This window comes from Euprymna scolopes, chromosome 14 (assembly GCF_053919585.1).
Source record: "Euprymna scolopes isolate OS-2025 chromosome 14, ASM5391958v1, whole genome shotgun sequence".
Lineage (NCBI taxonomy): Eukaryota > Metazoa > Mollusca > Cephalopoda > Sepiida > Sepiolidae > Euprymna > Euprymna scolopes.
In genome coordinates this window covers 35,154,612-35,175,582 of record NC_136495.1, presented here as the reverse complement: position 1 = coordinate 35,175,582, position 20,971 = coordinate 35,154,612, and positions in this window count along the sequence as shown.

Genomic DNA, 20,971 nt, shown 5'->3' with positions numbered 1-20,971 from the left:
TTTAAAATTGAGTGTGACAAACTAGATAAAATAATATGTCCAACTTTAGTGTAACAAACTATATAAAATGCTATTTCCAGCTTTAGTGTTACAAACTATATAAAATGCTATTTCAAGCTTTAGTGTGACAAACTATGTAAAATTTTATTTCAAACTATAGTGTGACAAACTATATAAAATGCTATTTCAAGTTTTTGTGTGACAAACTCTGTAAAATGCTATTTCAAGTTTTTGTGTGATGAACTATGTAAAATACTCTTTCAAGCTTTTGTTTGACTGACAAACTTTTAATCGACTTTTAATTCCTTCTTTAAGCTTTAAAGAACGAATTTTTTAAACTCATGCGTAACAGACGAGATGTATTGTCATTTTTTATTCGAGACAGATTAACAAAAAGTTTTTGTACGAAAAAGTTATCGACCTTGATTTTTTAACAAACATAAGCGTGACAATCCAAGAACATGCTCTAAAAATCTTAATCGTGACAAACAAAATAAAATTCTATTAAAATCTTAAGCGTGGCAAACCAAAGAAAATTATATTAAAAACTTAACTGTGTCAAAACAAATAAAATACTATTAGGAACTTAAGCGTGACAAACCAAAGAAAATACTATTAAACTTTATATAGAACTTTAGCTTGAATACGTAATGAAAATGCTATTACAAAATTAAGCAGGTCAAAAACTGCTGTTAAATTTAAGCGTTGTAAATTATTACATTGATTACTAAAAACTTTAACCCAAGAAAAATGTTATCAAATTTTAACCGCGGTAAATCAGATAAAATGTTTTTAAAACGTAAACATAACAAACTAAAAAAAATGTTTGTAAGTATAACAAACAATGTTAATGCTATTGAAAATTTTATCGTAGCAAACCTATAAACACCTACTAGTACCTTAACCGTTACAAACCAAAGAAAAGATTATTGAAAACTTAAGAGTTACAAAACAAAGAAAATTCTATTAAAAACTTAAGCGTGGCAAATCAAATAAAATTCTGTTAAAATGTAAGCGTAACAAACCAAACAAAAAATTTGTTAAAACTTAATTGTAACAAACCAAAGACAATTTCGTAAAAACTTAAGTGTGACAGATTAAAAAAATTTTTGTTAAAAGTTAAGAGTGACAAACCAAATAAAATTTCGTAAAAACTTAAGCGTAACAAATCAAATAAATTTTCATAAAAACTTAAGTGTAACAAACCAAAGAAAATTTCGTAAAAACTTAAGCGTAACAAACTAAAGAAAATTTTGTAAAAACTTAAGTGCAAAAACCTAATGAAAATGCTACTAAAAACTTATCAGTTACAAACTATATAAAATGTTATAGAACTTAAGCTTGTAAAACCAACCAAACAACGAAAAAAATTCTATTAAAATCTTAAGCGTGGCAGTATCAGTAAATATCGTCAAGTTTCTTATTACGTTATTGTTACATTATTTTTATTATTAACATTCACTTTGTCAAAGCTAAGGACGTGACTGGCCGACCGACCGCATCACAAAATAGAATTGCGGCGTCCATTCTTTTTTTTTTTTAGCCTAGGTGTGTATGTCTGTGTCTATGTGCGCGTGTATTTCGATTACACAGTGAATTGTGTGTGTATGTTGGTGTTGTGGTGTGGTAGGTGTGAAGATGACGCAATGAGAAGTCGCCATTTTACACGCGCGACAGAAGGAATCGATCAACAGCAATCGCCAGCCTAATTTTCTTGCGACGAAATCCCGCCATAAATGCGTTCAAGGATCCGCGAGTGACGATGCGCATGCGTGGCTAAAAGGAAAAATCAGAAGCGAAGTATGGACGAAGAATGATAGAGAAAGAAATAGCCACAGAGAAGGAGAGATAAGGAACTGAAGAAAATAAAAGATAGATGCATCAATTAAAAGCTTAGATAGAGAGATAGACAGAACATGGAAGACGGAGATGAAAAGGTAGTATTAAGAAGAAAAGAAGTAATGATGAGAGAGAGGCAGAAAGAAAGAGAAGGGGGTAACAAAAGTTTATATATATATATATATATATATATATATATATATATATATATATATATATATATATATATATATATATATATATTTACATGGTGGTCATCACTTATCAAAGCTCGGAGACAACTCGGGGATAAGGGTTATATATCGATAAAATGCTAAGTATACACAAAATTCACTCGTAAAACAATAAACCAAACATGGAGTTTGTAAACAAAGTTGTTAGACGTAAAGTGTTGTGTAAGAATTCATGTGAGATATATTTAGTTTAATTTAATTTATTCCAGAAGTAAGCATGGGTCGAATTCCTTCATAAACATTTAGATACATCTGATTGTTACCAAATTTTAACAATAGGTGCTACAGATAATTTTTTAATTTTATTTGAATTCCAATTAAGGAATAATATATATATATATATATATATATATATATATATATATATATATATATATATATATATATATATATATAGGTGCTACAGATGATATAATAAATAAATATTCAGTTTCTTTTGAATATTTTAAAGAATCAATATCCTGTCATTTGAAAATTCAAAGACTTCAGACTTGCATGGTTATCAGCAATCAACTAAGCCAGATTACCTGGATTTAAATTTTATCTTAGTACTCTATAAGGTTTAGCCTTAAATTAGAGACATTTTCTCAAATCAAAATCATGTAATGGACTTCGATCAAAATACAGATTCTAAAATAAGGGTTTGTTACAATATGTTTTGATTATATGATGTGTTAGAGAATATGAAAGTGGTGCAAAACTTTTGTGTTTAGAGGATTATTTGTGTCTGTTTTGTATATATATATATATATATATATATATATATATATATATATACATATATATATATATTTAAGCGAGATAAGTGCTGGAAAACAAAATACGTGTTTATTCACAGTTGAACACTTTGCTAACCGCATTTCATTTCCTCTGATGAGATGAGCCATTATTGAAAACCCATGGATTAAGGAAATCAACATAACTCCCCTCTATATATTCCTTGTGTCAAACAATAAATTCTTAATTCGAATATGTGTTCATATTTTGATTTCCAGAATTTAACTTTAACCACTAAACTTTATATATATATATATATATATATATATATATATATATATATATATATATATATATATATATAACCAAATATTTTTTATATCAAAATTTCAGTAATGTTCATATACCAATAAAATGAAAGTCAGTATTGACTCAATGAATCAAGCTCAATGATTATCGGTATTAATAATCAAGCACGCGTATAATATTTTTGCACAAATCACAACAACAACATATAAAATAACAACATTATATGGTGTATTTCTTTATGTGTTACAATTGTTTCATAACCATTTGGAAAAATGAAACATTTTATTTTTATATATATTCCAAAACAGATATTCATAAGACACCAAAATATATTTGTCACACACACACACACACACACACACACACACACACACACACACACACACACACACACACACACACACACACACACACGCACATATATTACAATAGATAAATACGAGCATGAAAAGTAATATGATCAAGTTTAAACATAGAAAAGTAAAGGACTAATTGTTAAAACTGGGAAAAAAGTAAAAAATATAATAAATTTAAAACTTAAAACATTGCAGCATTAAGATTTTTTAAAATTCAATTTATATCATTATATAATCTCTTCTTAATGCTGCAATATTTCAAGTTATAAATTTATTATACTTTTTACTAGAATATCTTGTCGTTTTCTTTTCCAGTTTTAACAACTAGTCCTTTACTTTTCCATGTTTAAGCTTAACCATATTACTTTTCATGCTCGCATTTTTCTATTGTAATCTATGATTTTTCCAGGCTTCCAATAAATTTCTTTGCTCTTTGTTTAATTTCAGTCTTACTTTTTGCCCCCATAAGCACATATGTAATAACAATGTACGGCACTCGTCTGCTTTCAATAAAATCCCCCCAATTATCTTCCTTTCATGCTTTTATTTTGCCTGTTTCACTTGTTACTTCTCTTTCCGCGACAGCATTGAATTAGTAAGCAATGGAAACCAGTCATAAAATACGTCGCTCACCTTCTTTACGATTTTGAACACCAGAAAAGTCATCATAACTTTTGTTTTACTGAACGAAAATTGAAAAAAACTTTTTCATAATATAGCTGAGATGATCTATAAACTCTAATAATTGTTAGAAATTTGGTCGAAAAATGACTGAGCGGTGAAGCAGTTCTAAATGACTAAAACTGCCACTAAACCATATATTCAAACACTACCGTGTTTGAATAATATATATATATATATATATATATATATATATATATATATGTATATATATAGTCTTAGAAGTTTTTAACCTTTAAAACTATACAAAAATATTTTATCATTCGTCAAAAAACTATTTAGTTAGTAAGTCATTCAATCACCTGCAATCACTGCATCAATTTGCTCTCTCGAATTCACTATAGTACCAGTAATCATTTATTTTTTAAGGGATCATCAGTTGTTTACCATGAAACACTGTTTCGGGGATTTAGAAACAAAACAGCATATTACATCATGGCTCCCCAGCAGTGTTGATCAAACACTACCTCCCTAAATCTTAGGAAAAAACATGTTACAAATATTACATCTAGTTTCCTTTTCTTAATTACTTTATCTAACCTACTCATGTTATAAAAATGAATTTCTTACCTGCGAGATTCATCTATTTCCAAATTCAATATATATATATATATATATATATATATATATATATATATATATATATATATATATATATATATATAATCTCTTTTCTTAAGGACCAAGTAGTGGACTCACTTAGTTTCTCCTCATTTTATTTATTTTAATAGTGTATGGTAACAATTTCTTAATCTTAAGCTAGTGCCACCAGGCTTAAAATTGAAACAGCCAGTCAATTTCGCAAAAAACACAAAGGGTTGCAAGACGAATATGATATGAGCTCGTCCGATACAGAATCCACAACAGCTGGAGGAAAAGCATCAATTACAGACAAAAATCTCCAACGACCTCGCGCCTTTCCTGTTCTGTCAGATTGTTGATTTTGTCGTTCAAGCAGACCACAGGGTGAAAATCAATGAGACAGAGTAGCGAAGCAAATACACGGAACTGGCTAGAGAGATCACAAGGATCTGGAAGATGAAGAAGGTTAAAATAACACCACTAATAGTAGGAGCACTATGAACAATACTGAAAATAGAATGGGAGAGATTGGAATCAGAGGGATAGCTGATAAGATACAACGGATAACAATAATGAAAACGGCTAAAATATTAAGGAAAACCGTTGAATGCGGAGACTAGCACACATGAGCTACACACACAAACTAAACATACAGAAACTGCTACAGACGTAAAACAAAAAGGAATATTACATGGATACATGAAAAAACTAAAGTTGTATAATTGTAAGTTAACCTCCCTGTTTCCTGCGCCCCTGTCCCCTGTTTGTGTGTATGTTACCATAAACTGACGCCATACCAAATATGTTAGGATAGTCAAGGAGGATGGAAAAATCGAGAAAAGAAAGCACTAACCAGACCTCCGCTGGATGAGTGAAAAGAGAACTGAGATCTTGGGGAGGCTTATTGCCACTCAAATTTCAGTGAAAACCAACAGTCGTTGCCAATGAGAAATTAATGGTAAGCGGCTGTTGCGATAATGCAAATTCATCTGCAAATATTATCGAAAGAGGTGGAGAATACTGGAAATCTGGAGATACTTTTTGTCACTCGGATTCCAGAGAACACCACAAGTTGTTCTCAAAGCGAAATTTTTGATGATGGTCTGTGGGACTACTCCTAGTGAGTAAATAATAATAATAATAATAATAATAATAATAATAATAATAATAATAATAATAATAATAATAATACCATCACATCAATAAAATAAAAGGATATCACACAGCCTGGGCATGTTTTATTCATAGCTGAACATTTTGCTAATTGCATTTCATTTCCTCTGATGATATGAGTCATTATTGAAAGGCCATGGATTAAGGAAATAAATAAATAAATAAATAAAATTCTTCTCCATATATTCTTTGTTTAAAACAATAAATTCTTAACTGGAATATATTTTTATACATATCTTAATCTACAGAATTTTGCGTTAATTATTACACTTATATTTTGCTCTATTTTTTTTATATATATTGAGCTTTACCTTTTTGGCTAGGATCGTTCTGAAATTATTACCTTCCTGTAATATCTAATAGGACAATTCACTTGATTTCTAATCGGTGACTTTTCTCATATATATAATTTTCCGGGGGGTACAGAATTTTATAACAGCTAAATACAGACCAAAAAGCATAATGAATTAAAAAAATAAAAAATGAAAATAAAGGTTAGCTAACCAGGTTTCGTTCCTCACTTATCAAAGCTAAATCGAGGAAAATACGATTAAAACAAACAAAAAAGTCATGAATATGGCGTGGGTAGGGGGAAAACCCCCCAGAAATAAACGGGGAAAAATTACATAGAGACTAAATTAAGTCCTAGAAGATTTTCTTTTTGCTTAGAATATATATATATATATATATATATATATATATATATATATATATATATATATATATATATATATATATATATATATATATATATATATATATATATAATCTAAGGTTATTGTTTTCAGAGGTTAAGTAACTATAAGGTTAACGAGATTAATACAAACGTGCTCAATACCGAAGTAGAGGCAGGCATACTTTTTATTTGTTTTTTTAATAAGCAGTAATATGTTGCTACACAGTAATAAGCATGTTTCGATGAGTTAGTTACTAGTAACTAGAGACTTCTTCAGGCGAAACAGCTTATACGGAAGCAAGGTTTGCAATTGAAATATCAAATCTTCCTTGTCACATTATGACTATATCCATTACTTCTAAGCAATTTCTTTACATACTCCAAATATTTATCTTTTCCCTCAATTCATCCACTGAGAGTGAACTGGTTGTGTCCGTGTCGTAGGGATATTTATGGAATGGCAACCAGCTCCTTGGGTTTTAAACACAATCAAATGATAGGCACATCCCGTTTAGATCAAGTGGTTGATATGTCGTCGGGTACATCTGCTGGTGGTCGAGTTCTCAACGCCATTACTGATAGGACTGATGTGTTGGAATTGAACACTGTATGAAATAAGCAAACAACATATATTTTATATATAAAAATAGAATACTTTTATTTTAACAATTGAAGGAGAATTTTAGAACCCGAGAGTTGAGGCATGCGATCGATTGCCTTTGGGGTCTCGATTTTAACTAATTATCTCTTTCCCCAGTGATGACAAAAACAAGAGAGACAGAGGATAGATACATAATCAATATCAAAGAATCTTAAACGCTGTCATTGTTTGACAAAACTTGGTATCGGCCAAGTAGGTTTGACGTGTTTCAGCCGTCTACCCCGATTGCTTTCACACGGCTGAAATTTTATAAATATCTGTCAATCTGAGACGAGGTAGAGACTGCTGTCTCCGCTATGTTTTAATAGCACATGTTAAATTATACTGCTCTTCATTCGAATACAAGGAAATGTATTAGGACTCCACCGTAAGTGCACTGATAAAAGCTACCAAATCGATCAGATAGTTTAATTTTGCACCCAAGGTCAGATATGTTTTGTACAGAAGTATCGAAAATTTTAAAAATACGATCTTAAAAATAGTCCTTCTCTTACAATAAATAATCTTATCTCTTAAAAAGAATAATTTTTACAGGGTAATATTTTATGTTATATCGGCCGGGGTAACGTAAAATATTCCTCTGTAAAAAATCTTCCTCCTTTATCTATAACATAAGAAAGACTGTGTTTAATATTTATAATTCATAGATTGAAACCTGGGAGTTACTACTACTACTACTACTACTACTACTTGGCATTTAAGTGGTGTCCCTATTCTTCTTAAATTTTGAAATTGGGTCTTTACAGCCGGAAAAATTACTTTATGCTCAGAAAAATTCTATAAAGTTCTTACATGGAAGCATGACAATACTCATAATTATCGTTAAACAAAGTGTATTAAAAACCAGATTATACATTTGAGGAACTTATCAGCGGGAACATCTTAATATCATATCTAAAACATATTCTATATAATCAATAGATTGGAGCCTGGTCGTTACTCCTACTTCGATTTATAATACAACACAGCGTACTGGCAATAATGTGGTAACTCTACACAATTTAAAGCTAAAAAGATCGGCCTTTACAGTGTACACTCGCCACTATGAATGGAACTATTAATAACAGCTATGGCTCCATCTTTGGATTGTATAGAACTTGTCTTGAGTATAAAATGCCCAATACTCTTTCTGTACTCTTAACTACAGTGGAAGTAACGTCGTCTAATCGAAAAAGTATATATAATCTCTTCTGGGTATAAGATTACAATTTATCCAGTTTTTAATGTTTCCGATTTTGTATATTGAGGAGTGTAGGGTCACTAATCAATTTTAAATACTCCTTGTTCTACTCCGAGTAGAAATAGTATTAACCGTAGTAGTTTCATCTTGAGATTAAATAGAATTTATTCAGGGTATGAAATTAAAATTATTCGATTGTAAAGGCCCGGATTTGGAAATATTGAGAAGTCAAGAGGCACCAGTCAGTTACTAATACTCTCTTTTCCACTTTGAGCCGTAGTAGTAAGTTGGTGAATTTATGGAGTATAGCGTCATCCCTTAGTGACCAAGATTCTTGGATCTACTCTGAGTCGAAATAATTGAAACTGTTCGAATCCGATCTATGGATTAGATAAAACCTGTTCTGAATATGAAATTGAACTTTAACCGGTTTATGTGACACCACTGGCCAACACAGACAAGTCGCCGACCCCAGACGTCATGTGCCATGGATTTTTCGTTCATCCTTTTATCTTTTTATGGCAATATCGTCATTTTCTCACTGGCGTCTGTCGATGACGACGCACGGATTCAGAAGTATAAAAAGAAAATAAAACAAACAGGAAAACACATACACCGATGTTCGCATATATGTTAGTTGGACTCTGAGTGTGTGTTTCTATATACTATATACGTCCTGTCGAGGCTAGGTTTGTCGATTGCTGTCTGTTCATTTTCCTATCTTCCTTGGAAACCGCTGAGAAAGCAACTGCCAGCGGCTGTATCCAAAATCGAAATGTCCATTTCGGAGTTCCAGTCGTAACTAACTGACTGACCCCCTCCCCGTCAAGTGTTGTTCCTATTGTTCCCCTGACTTAGAGTAACTCCCCCCCCAAATGCTACTGACCAATTGTTCTCTACCTACCGGTCATTCGGTCTCCCGGTCACACTCTGAATTTAAACCTACCATTATTTTCTTTGTCTATGCGAAGAACACATTCCTGTCCATTGTCTAGTGAAAACTCTATTCCCTACTTTATTTGTTTTCCTACTTCCTTCCTTAATGGCCGAAGGCCGACCATAGTATCACACGATTTTATAGACTTATAGGCTCCAATTTGGTAGCTTTGATGAGTGTAGACTCAGGATTAGTTGCTAATACTCCTTATCCCATTCTGAGCCGAAATATCAGCAATTGTTAGGATCATATCTTGAAATTAACTACAATTTGTCCTGGAAATGAAATTAACATTATCCAGTTGTAAACATAATTATAAATTAGTTGTTGATACTCCTTGTATTCACTATTAATAAAAGCACGAGTAACTGTCATAATTCCATTTACTGATTATATAGAATCTACTCCACGTCTAAGATTAAACTTCATCAGTCGTAAAGGCCACAATTTGATAGTTTTTTGAAGTGTAGACTTTCTACTGCCAATACCCCTTGTTCCATTCTGACCCATCTATTTATGATATATAATTTGTCAGTGGTAAATGCTTGAATTGATAGCTTGGATGAGTATAGGCTAGGCTCACAAGATTGTTTCCAGTACTACTTCAACTTTTAGTTTTACTCTAAACAGAAATAGTACTAACTGCAAAGGTACCATTTATACACTACATAAACTCTCTTCTGGGTTTAAAGCGTGCAGACTCGTTAGGTCAACAATACTCCTTGTTCCACTTTAAGCTGAAGTAGTAGTAACACTCAGAGTCTCACCACGAATTGTATAGTATCTGTTCTGGCATGAAATAAACATGATCTTGATGTAAACTCCCCAAACTTTATTCTGTTGTAATTCCCAATTTATTAGCATTTCGGAAAATAAAGTCACCATTTTATGGCTAATACTCCTCGTTCCACTGAGTTGATATCCAATAGATGAGGATTTGTTACTTATTAATCTTTCGGGACCCAGTGAAACATGAATTGCAGACAACTAAGCAGTGACTCTATACACTTACTGTATATTTAGAGATTATAGATATAGTTACCACCTCTAACACGTTATTGGGCCGCAAGTAATGTCATTCGTTTGGTGTTTGGTTGCGCTTGCGATCGCTTACCAGTCAAGGTTCTGACCTCGAAAATCAGTTCGGCAGAAATCGGGTCATTTCGCTGGTCTTTTATCTATCGTTATAGGTAGTCGCAGGAGGTCCACCCTCTCAGACTTTGTCTCAGCTCTTTCGGGTGGAGTAAGTTTAATACTTACTGCCTAAGCGGCTCTGACCGGGAAATCTCGACGGGGCTACTCAGGCAATTTAATAGGCCAGAATACTCCTTTTAAGGGCGATGGCTTGATTTTCTCCACTTTTTTTTACCATATGTCACACCTTCCTGCGGGGGGGGGGAGAGAAGTAAATACCAGCGATTTGTGGCAGTTATGTCCTCAGAATCATGACGTCTACTTATGCAATATACTTTTCATAATACATTTTTTGTTAACTATTCCAGTCTGTTCATCTTGATTATTACCGACCTGAAAGATTAAAATACTGGGGTAGGAAGAAAAGATTACTTAGGAGGAATTAATTCCAAGAGGACTGTTCAACAAGTATTTGTTCACGTTCGACTTGAAGACGATCACGCTGTATTCGGGTGGGAAGCAAACTCCACAGACGCGTCTAGACAGGGTTTTCTAGGAAAGAAAGTTTTTTTTATACTGCTTGTATAATCACTCCCACGAGACAGTGAACGGTTCCGACAGAAAATCGAAGGTTAATCTGCTTTTAACTAATTGAACCTTCGACGGACGAACGGATTAACGGCTACAAAAGAGGGATTACAGCAGAAATTTACTATAACTGAGCGGATCTGAAGACCAATTCTGTTGATACTTAACTAATAAGTGTAACTGCATAAAGGTGCCAACCATTTACAACTGTGGGTTTACTATTGATGTACGACAAATTAAGGCATCACAAATAGCTCCTGCTTAAAATTTTTGTAAAAAATGAACGCTTTTTTTTTAAAGAAATACACGTACAACATGAGAAAAATGTTCATTTAAGTTGAAAGAAAAAATGTTTTACTTTTTTAATAGTATTTTTGTTTTTAATAGTAAGTGTTTTTATAGCAAGTATTTTATAGTAAATTTTTATAGTAAGTGTTTTTATAGTAAATCTTTATAATAAATGTCTTGTTTTTATAGTAAGTTTTTATAAGTGTTTTTATTATAAGTGTTTTTATAGTAAGTTTTTTTCATAGTAAGTGTTTTATAGTAAGTGTTTATATGATATTTTTTAGTAAGTGCTTTTATAATAAGTTTTTATAGTAAGTGTTTTCTTATACTGTTTTTTTATAGCAAGTTTTTATTGCGTTTTTTTATAGTAAGTGTCTTTTATAGTAAATCTTGTTATAGTAATTGTTTTTTTTATAATAAATGCTTTTTTATAGTAAGTATTTTTTTTATAATAAATGATTTTTTATAGCAAGTGTTTTATATAATAAATGATTTTGTATAGTAAGTGTTTCATATAATAAATGATTTTTTATAGTAAGTGTTTTATATAATAAATGATTTTTTATAGTAAGTGTTTTATATAATAAATGATTTTTATAGCAAGTGTTTTATATAATAAATGATTTTTTATAGTAAGTGTCTTTTATAGTAAATCTTTTCATTAGTATTTTTTTAATAATAAATGCTTTTTTATAGTAATTTTTTTTTATAATAAATGCTTTTTTATAGTAAGTGTTTTTTTTATAATAAATAATTTTTTATAGTAAGTGTTTTCTATAATAAATTATTTTTTTATAGTAAGTGTTTTTTTTATAATAAATGATTTTTTATAGTAAGCGTTTTAGTAAAAAATAATAATGAAAAATGAATACATGAACAATTTTATTCGCCACATACTTTTAACGAAAATAAAAACAGTATGCCAATTGGTATAAATTAAAATCGGTTGTTTTTTATTATTATTGATATAAGAATCTCAGTTTGCTCGAACGTCGTGTAGAAATATCACACGAGTAGACAGTGGTTTGTCGTGCCATGTCGTGCCTTAATTTACGTGGAGTTTTATATCGAGAACAGATTCTAAGGACAGAATCCTGAAAGTTATTGCTTTTCAGAGTGAAACAAGGAGTATTGGCAACTAAGTAGTAACTATACACTCCTTAAATATACCAAAGTCACCGCTGGATAAAACATTTATTTTCTTATCAGGATATGATTCTATATAACCATCAGATAGGTCTATGAGAATTTCTGATACACTTGTTCGAATTGGAATGTTCCACGAGCAGATACTACTACTACTACTACTACTACTACTACTACTACTACTACTACTACTCAGAGTGACACAAAGAGTATTGGAACTTAAGTAGTAAGTCTTCTCTCCACAAAGTTATCAATGGGATAGAGTTTAACTTTATACAAGGAAGAGATGCTATATAATCAATAGATGGAATCATGACAGTTACTCCTACTTAGATTCATAGTGACACAAGGAGTATTGGAAATTGAGTAAGAACCCTAAACCCACAAAAATAAATAAATTATGAAGATTTAAAGACGAAAAAAGAGGGATAAATGGTGAAAAGAAGTAGACAAAAAATATGTATAAAAGAACGTACTGACAAAATAAGTTGCAAAGTGAAATAGAAAGAAGAGAAAACTGTTATTCAAGGAAAAAAATATGCAAATGTACAAATGAACATCGATCTGATTTTGTAAAATATTGTAAAAACGAGAATGACATAAAAAAAAAGAAAAATATCTGTTTTTTTTTATAAAACAGATATTTTTCTTTTCTTATGTGGAAAACAATCTAATGTAAAATAACAACACAGAAATGCAAACTTTTTTCCAGAATTCGTTATTTGGATAATTTCATTTATTTTGATGTTTGATTTTTAGATTTTAGTTTCTATTGTGATTTTTAGTCTTAGTCGTTTGTTAATGTAAAAAAGCGATGTTTATGGATAGACATATTGCATATTTAGTGTTCCCATCTATTTGTCTCCCCACGTAAGCAGAGCCAGACACAGGATCGGTTTTCAGTGTGGTGAGGATCCCACTCCTCAAAGAGGCGCACTCTGAATAGGCACAAGAAAAAAAAATGAGAATTGTCTCAGTCACGAAGGGTTTCTCCTTTATTGCCTAAGGTTAGGAGAAGCGGGTGAAGTATAGGGACAGATACTACATTGTGATTGTGAGGAAAGGTTTAAGAATTGACAAAATACATAAAGAAGGTGTGAATTGACAAAATATATACAGAAGAAAATGTCTGGTTCAAATTAATGTACAAGAACTTTAATAAAAATAGAGAAAAAACATCTGCAAAAGAAAGTGAATAAAAATGGCCGCAGAAATACGAATAAAAACAATAAGAAAGAAAGAAAAAAACAAAAAAATAAAAAAGAGATAAAACTGCTTCGAAGGAAAGAAAGAAGGTGGCGAAAAAACTGTTTAGATGCAAAATATAGAACGAGCAAAGTAAAAAATTTATGAAAGAAAGAAAAAAGAAGAAGGTGTACAATTTAAAAAATGTGCAAATAAGAAAGAAAGAAACAAATCGCACAGAAAAACAATAAAGAAAAATATATCCTGAGAATGAAAAAAATAAAGCAAAAACAGAAAACCATTTTAAAGTATAGAATAAATGAAAATGAAAATGGGGTGAAATAAAACGATAAAAGGGAAATAAAATAAAACAATTAAAGAGAAAGGAAAAATAACGTTCACAGGAAACATGAGTTGGAACAATTATATTGAAAACATTGCCAGGGCCGCTGCGAAAAAGATAGGCTCTCTCTACCGTGCTAGAAAACTACTGACACCTGAAAGTATCCTGTACCGCTATAAGGCCACCATTCACCCATGTATGGAGTATTGTTGTCACATTTGGGCTGGTGCATCTGCTGCTAGTCTCTCGCTCCTAGACAAGGTTAAAAAAAGAGTCGCCAATCTGATAGGCCCTAAACTGGCATCTAAGCTTCAGCCTCTGTCCCATCGACGAAACGTTGCATCCCTCTGCCTGTTCTATAAGTATTTTAATGGTGAATGCTCTGACGAACTGCAGACACTTGTGCCCCCACGGCGTAGACACCCTCGATAAACCCAACAGGCAGCTAAATCCCATCCCCACACAGTAGATATCCCTAGATGTAAAAGATCTTTCTACTCCAGTAGTTTCTTCCCCAGAACCGCTAGACTCTGGAATTCCATTCCAAGTTCCTGCTTCTCTAACTGTACTGACATGCAGAAGTTCAAGTGCAATGTGAACCGACATCTTGCTACCCAAATCCCAACATAGTGCCCCAGTAGTTGCTGCCCTTGATAGTAGCCCCCTACACCAAAGTGGCAATGCGTCTTGTTTGGGGTGAAAATGTAAAAAAAAAAAAAAAAAAAAAAAAAAAAAAAAATGAATGAAAGTAAGAAAAGTGAAAAAAAGTTGACGAAGGGTAAATTGTGAATAGAACGAAAAAAAAAACGTTGAAGATTGTAATAAAATTGAAAACTGTCGCTAAAAATAAGAATAAACAAAGAAAAAAATGATTATTAGGGTTATGACAACATCACATTCCTTTCACTGTTTTAACTCTCGAGTATATATCCGACATAGACGCAATTAATAAACTGTGAACCACATCACTGTACATAATAACATATAAGATATCAATCGTTCAATTCCTGTCTTGTTTATGGTGCCTGAGCTCTGCCCTCTGTCTCAACTTTACGTCACCCGTTTCTAGTGTGCAGGTTAAGGTTACTCTGGTATGCACTAGATGTGACCCTTTTCAAATTCACAATGGCTAACTTAATCGCTACTGATGTAGGGTTCTTAATATGTAACACCATTTTCATGTTATTTCAAATTATAAATTTTTATCACTTTATCTGCACATTTAGAATAAGATTCTTCACACGAGGAATTATGCACTTTCTCCTGATGAGGCTACAACAAGTGATAACACTGAGATGAATACTCCACCAGTACCTTCTACTTTTTGTAATCCAATAAAAACAAAATCTACGAGAAAAATAAGCTATAAAAAATAGCTAATTAGCCTATTCGGGAGAGGAAAATGTGTTAAATACTTTACTTAGTATTTAACCAGAATCTGACCCAACTATGCGTCGGCATCTTCCAGTATGGTCACGTAATCAGTCGGTAAAAACTGACGTGAATACTGCAATAGACGATAAAGTCAAAACACTGAAAACGAAACTGTAAAAGAAGAAAATAACCACCAGAAGTATATGAACATTTGTTTACAAGAAAAGTATTTGAAAACTGTTTTGAAAAAAAAAATTGTTTCGAATAAATTGTTTTTATGACAAACCATGGAAACAACTGCGAAAGAAAGCATTTTTTCAGTTTCAAGAAAAAATATTACTTTTTCACGAAAAGTTTGTAAAAAATTGTTCTTTTTTCTCAATAAAAGTTTATAAAATGTTATTATTTTTCTAGAAAAGTTTCGAATACTTTTTATACCCATGACGTGAACACTTGCAAGTTAATTGTAATAGTTACTGTATTTTAGGACAAAAACTTGGAAGCAATTGTAAAAATGATTAATCCTTTTCATTTAACATAATGTACTTAATTCATTTTTGTTGTATACATTTTCTTGTTGCAATGATTTTCACGATTGCTTTGAAACTTATCGTCTGCTGACACCGGATTACTGATTGCTGATTGGTTAATCACGTCAGCATATTCCCCTTAATCTCTGATAACTGATGTAAAATGAAACAACGAATCGGGGAAAATCATGCAACAAACATCAAAGGCCGAAGTAAATGTGGCTCAAGTAATAAGAAAGTCAGAACAACCATGGCGGGAAAAGTATGAAAAGAACTTACAGAAAAAAAAGACGGGAAGAGGATACATTACGAGGATAAAACACGAGAAAAAATGGCATAAAAAGACATAAAACAAGAAAACAAACCAACTTTAACGAAAAGAAAAGTTGTGTAAAAAAACAAAGAACCCAGGAAAGAAAGAAAGACAAAAGTTAATAAATTATATAAGATAAAACTGGCATAAAAAGTATCAAAGAAATAAACTTCGTCTTATTTGAAGTTTTCGTACTACTGTTCTCATTGATATAACCTCCGACATGCTTTCAAGTGTATCTTGACTCAACTGAAGAATCTTTCTGTGGCTGAAACACAAATTACAATTGGGAATTACTTAGGACTTCTACACAGTCATAGCTGATGGAACAAAGCTGTGTATTAAATAAAGAGTTCTGTGCGAAGTCTGTGTAAATTCTCGAGTTCAACAAAATACGTCTGAAGAATGTCGAAAGTTAAATCGTTGTTCACATAACATTCAAGATGAGGAAAGTAATATGAATAATTAAAATAATACGAATTACGAATTTTTATCTAACACATCCAGACAAGAAATAAAGTATAACAATTTGTAACTGTTGTAAAAAGAAAGTATAACATTTTTTAACTGGTGTTAAAAGAAGGAAAGAATGTATAACAATTTTTAACTGGTGTAAAAAGAAAGAAAGAAAGTATAAAAAATTTTTAACTGATGTAAAAAGAAAGAAAAGAAAGTATAACATTTTTTAACTGGTGTAAAAAGAAAGAAAGAAAGAATAACAATTTTTAACTGTTATAAAAAGAAAGAAAGAAAGTATAACATTTTGTAACTTGTGTAACAAGAAAGACAGAAAGTATAACATTTTTTTACTGATGTAAAAAGAAAGAAAGAAAGTATAACATGTTTTAACAGGTGTAAAAAGAAAGAAAGAAAGTATAACATTTGTTAACTGATGTAAAAAGAAAGAAAGAAAGTATAACATTATTTAACTGGGGTAAAAAGAAAAATAGAAAGTATAACATTTTTTAACTGTTATAAAAAGAAAGAAAGAAAGTATAACATTTTTAACTGGTGTAAAAAGAAAGAAAGAAAGTATAACATTTTTTAACTGGTGTAAAAAGAAAGAAAGAAAGTATAACATTTTTTAACTGGTGTAAAAAGAAAGAAAGAAAGTATAACATTTTTAACTGGTGTAAAAAGAAAGAAAGAAAATATAACATTTGTTAACTGATGTAAAAAGAAAGAAAGAAAGTATAACATTTTTTAACTGGGATAAAAAGAAAGAAAGAAAGTATAACATTTTTAACTGTTATAAACAGAAAGAAAGAAAGTATAACATTTTTTAACTGGTGTAAAAAGAAATAAATAAATAAAGAAAGTATAACAATTTTAAACCGGTGCAAAAAGATAGAAATAATGTACAAAATTTTTTAACTGTTATAAAAAGAAAGAAAGAAAGTATAACATTTTTTACTGATGTAAAAAGAAAGAAAGAAAGTATAACATTTTTTACTAATGTAAAAAGAAAGAAAGAAAGAAAGTATAACATTTTTTAACTGATGTAAAAAGAAAGAAAGAAAGTATAACATTATTTAACTGGAGTAAAAAGAAAAAAGAAAGTATAACATTTTTTAACTGTTATAAAAAGAAAGAAAGAAAGTATAACACTTTTCAACTGATGTAAAAAGAAAGAAAGTATAACATTTGTTAACTGTTATAAAAAGAAAGAAAGAAAGTATAACATTTTTAACTGGTGTAAAAAGAAAGAAATACAGTATAACATTTTTTTAATGGTGTAAAAATAAATAAATAAATAAAGAAAGTATAACAATTTTAAACAGGTGTAAAAAGAAAGAAATTAAGTACAAAATTTTTTAACTGTTATAAAAAAAACAAAGAAAGTATAACATTTTTTAACTGTTATAAAAAGAAAGAAATGAAGTATAACATTTTTTAACTGTTATAAAAAGAAAGTACAACATTTTTTAACTGTTGTAAAAAGAAAGAAAGAAAGTATAACATTTTTTAACTGTTATAAAAAGAAAAAAGTATAACATTTTTTAACTGTTATAAAAAGAAAGAAATAAAGTATAACATTTTTTAACTGGAGTAAAAAGAAAGAAAGAATGTATAACATTTTTAACTGGTGTAAAAAGAAAGAAAGAAAGTATAACATTTTTTTTTAACTGATGTAAAAAGAAAGAAAGAATTATAACAATTTTAAACTGGTGTAAAAAGAAAGAAATAAAGTATAACATTTTTAACTGGTGTAAAAAGAAAGAAAGAAAGTATAACAATTTTTAACTTGTGTAAAAAGAAAGAAAAAAGTATAACCTTTTGTAACTTGTGTAAAAAGAAAGAAAGTATAACATTTTTTAACTAATGTAAAAAGAAAGAAAGAAAGTATAACAATTTTTAACTGGTGAAAAAAGAAGGAAGGAAAGTATAACATTTTTTAACTGATGTACAAAGAAAGAATGAAAGTATAACATTTTGTAACTGATGTAAAAAGAAAGAAAGTATAACAATTTTTAACTGGTGTAAAAAGAAAGAAAGAATGTATAACATTTTTTAACTGATGTCAAAAGAAAGAAAGTATAACATTTTTAACTGTTATAAAAAGAAAGAAAGAAAGAAAGTATAACATTTTTTAACAGTTATAAAAAAAAGAAAGAAAGTATAACATTTTTAACTGGTGTAAAAAGAAAGAATGAAAGTATAACATTTTTAACTGGTGTAAAAAGAAAGAATGAAAGTATAACATTTTTAACTGGTGTAAAAAGAAAGAATGAAAGTATAACATTTTTAACTGATGTAAAAAGAAAGAAAGTATAACATTTTTTAACTTGTGTAATAAGAAAGAAAGAAAGTATAACATTTTTAACTGGTGTAAAAAGTAAGAAAGAAAGTATAACCTTTTTTAACTGTTATAAAAAGGAAGAAGGAAAGTATAACATTTTTTAACTGTTATAAAAAGAAAGAAAGAAAGTATAACATTTTTAACTGATGTAAAAAGAAAAAAAGAAAGTATAACAATTTTTAACTGATGTAAAAAGAAAGAAAGAAAGTATAACAATTTTTAACTGGTGTAAAAAGAAAAAAAGAAAGTATAACATTTTTTAACTGATGTAAAAAGAAAGAAAGAAAGTATAACACTTTTTAACTGGTGTAAAAAGAAAAAAAGAAAGTATAACAATTTTTAACTGGTGTAAAAAGAAAGAAAGAAAGTATAACAATTTTTAACTGATGTAAAAAGAAAGAAAGAAAGTATAACAATTTTTAACTGGTGTAAAAAGAAAGAAAGAAAGTATAACAATTTTTAACTGATGTAAAAAGAAAGAAAGAAAGTATAACAATTTTTAACTGGTGTAAAAAGAAAAAAGAAAGTATAACATTTTTTAACTGATGTAAAAAGAAAGAAAGAAAGTATAACATTTTTTAACTGATGTAAAAAGAAAGAAAGAAAGTATAACAATTTTTAACTGGCCTAAAAAGAAAGAAAGAAAGTATAACAATTTTTAACGGATGTTAAAAGAAAGAAAGAAAGAAAGCATAGCAATTCTTAACTGATGTAAAAAGGAAGGAAGGAAGAACGTATAGAGATAAAACTAGTGTAAAAAGAAAGAAATTATAAAATTAGTATAGATAAAAAAAATCTTACATTGAAGAATGACTGAATGAATGAAGAATAAATATTGATAAAAAACAAAGAAAGGAACTGAAAACTTGTATCAAAGACAGTAGAAAAGTTAACTAATGAACGAATCTAAAAACAATGTGTGAAAGAAAAAGAATTAGAAGAAAACGGGTGTAAAAAGATGAGAAAGAAACAAAGGCGAAAATAAATCTAGAACAAAAGAATGAAATAAAACCGCTATAAAATAAAGAAATGAACGAAGAAAGAAAGTTTATAAAAACTGACGTAAATAATAAAATAATAGAAAAAGAATACCAGGAGAATAAACTGATGTCAAAAAATGGAGGAAAGAAGGAAATAAAACTAAGTTAAATGAAAGAGAAATGTATAGAGAACAAAACAAAAACGCCGTAAAGAATAAAATAAAGAAGGAAATATAAGCAACAAAAAAGAAAGGAATAGAAAGACAGTGTCTTAAATGAAAACTAAGAGGCCGACTAAAGTAAAAGACTCTCCAAAAGGCCCCCTTTTATTAACTGCTACACCGAGGTGAAGTAGAGGGTGTCACTCTATTTCAAAGATTCCCCCACTTACCCTTGATCATTCCTTTATACTGCCGAATATCTAGCAAGCATTAAGTACTTCCTTAAGTCTTTAGTATGACCCGAACAAGGATTGAACACCAGTTTTCGGTCGATCAACAAACATGTCAAATATAAAATAAAGGGGGGGGGAAATGGTTGGAAAAGAAAGAAAGAAAGAAAGAAAATTAGGAAATAGAACGAGAGTAAATAGAAATAGAAAACTAGCATAAAAGAAATAAAGAAAAAGAAAGAAAATTTATGCAAAAGAAAATAAAATGAAAGAAAAAGGGGGATAACTACCGGATACAAATAAAGTAAGGATGGTAGTTGGCGTAAAATAGAATGAAAAAAAAAAAAGGATAGAAAACTGTTTTAACAGAAATAAAGAAAATCAGAAAAGAAAACAGGTATTAAGGAAAGAGAAAAAGAAAGAAAAAAGAAACTATGAAAATACTGAAAAAGAAAGAAATATAGCAAGAGCTGGTAAAAGAAACTGAGGCTAAAAAAGAAAAAAAAAATAATTAATAGAAAAGAAAAGAAAAAGAAAAAATATATATATAAAAAA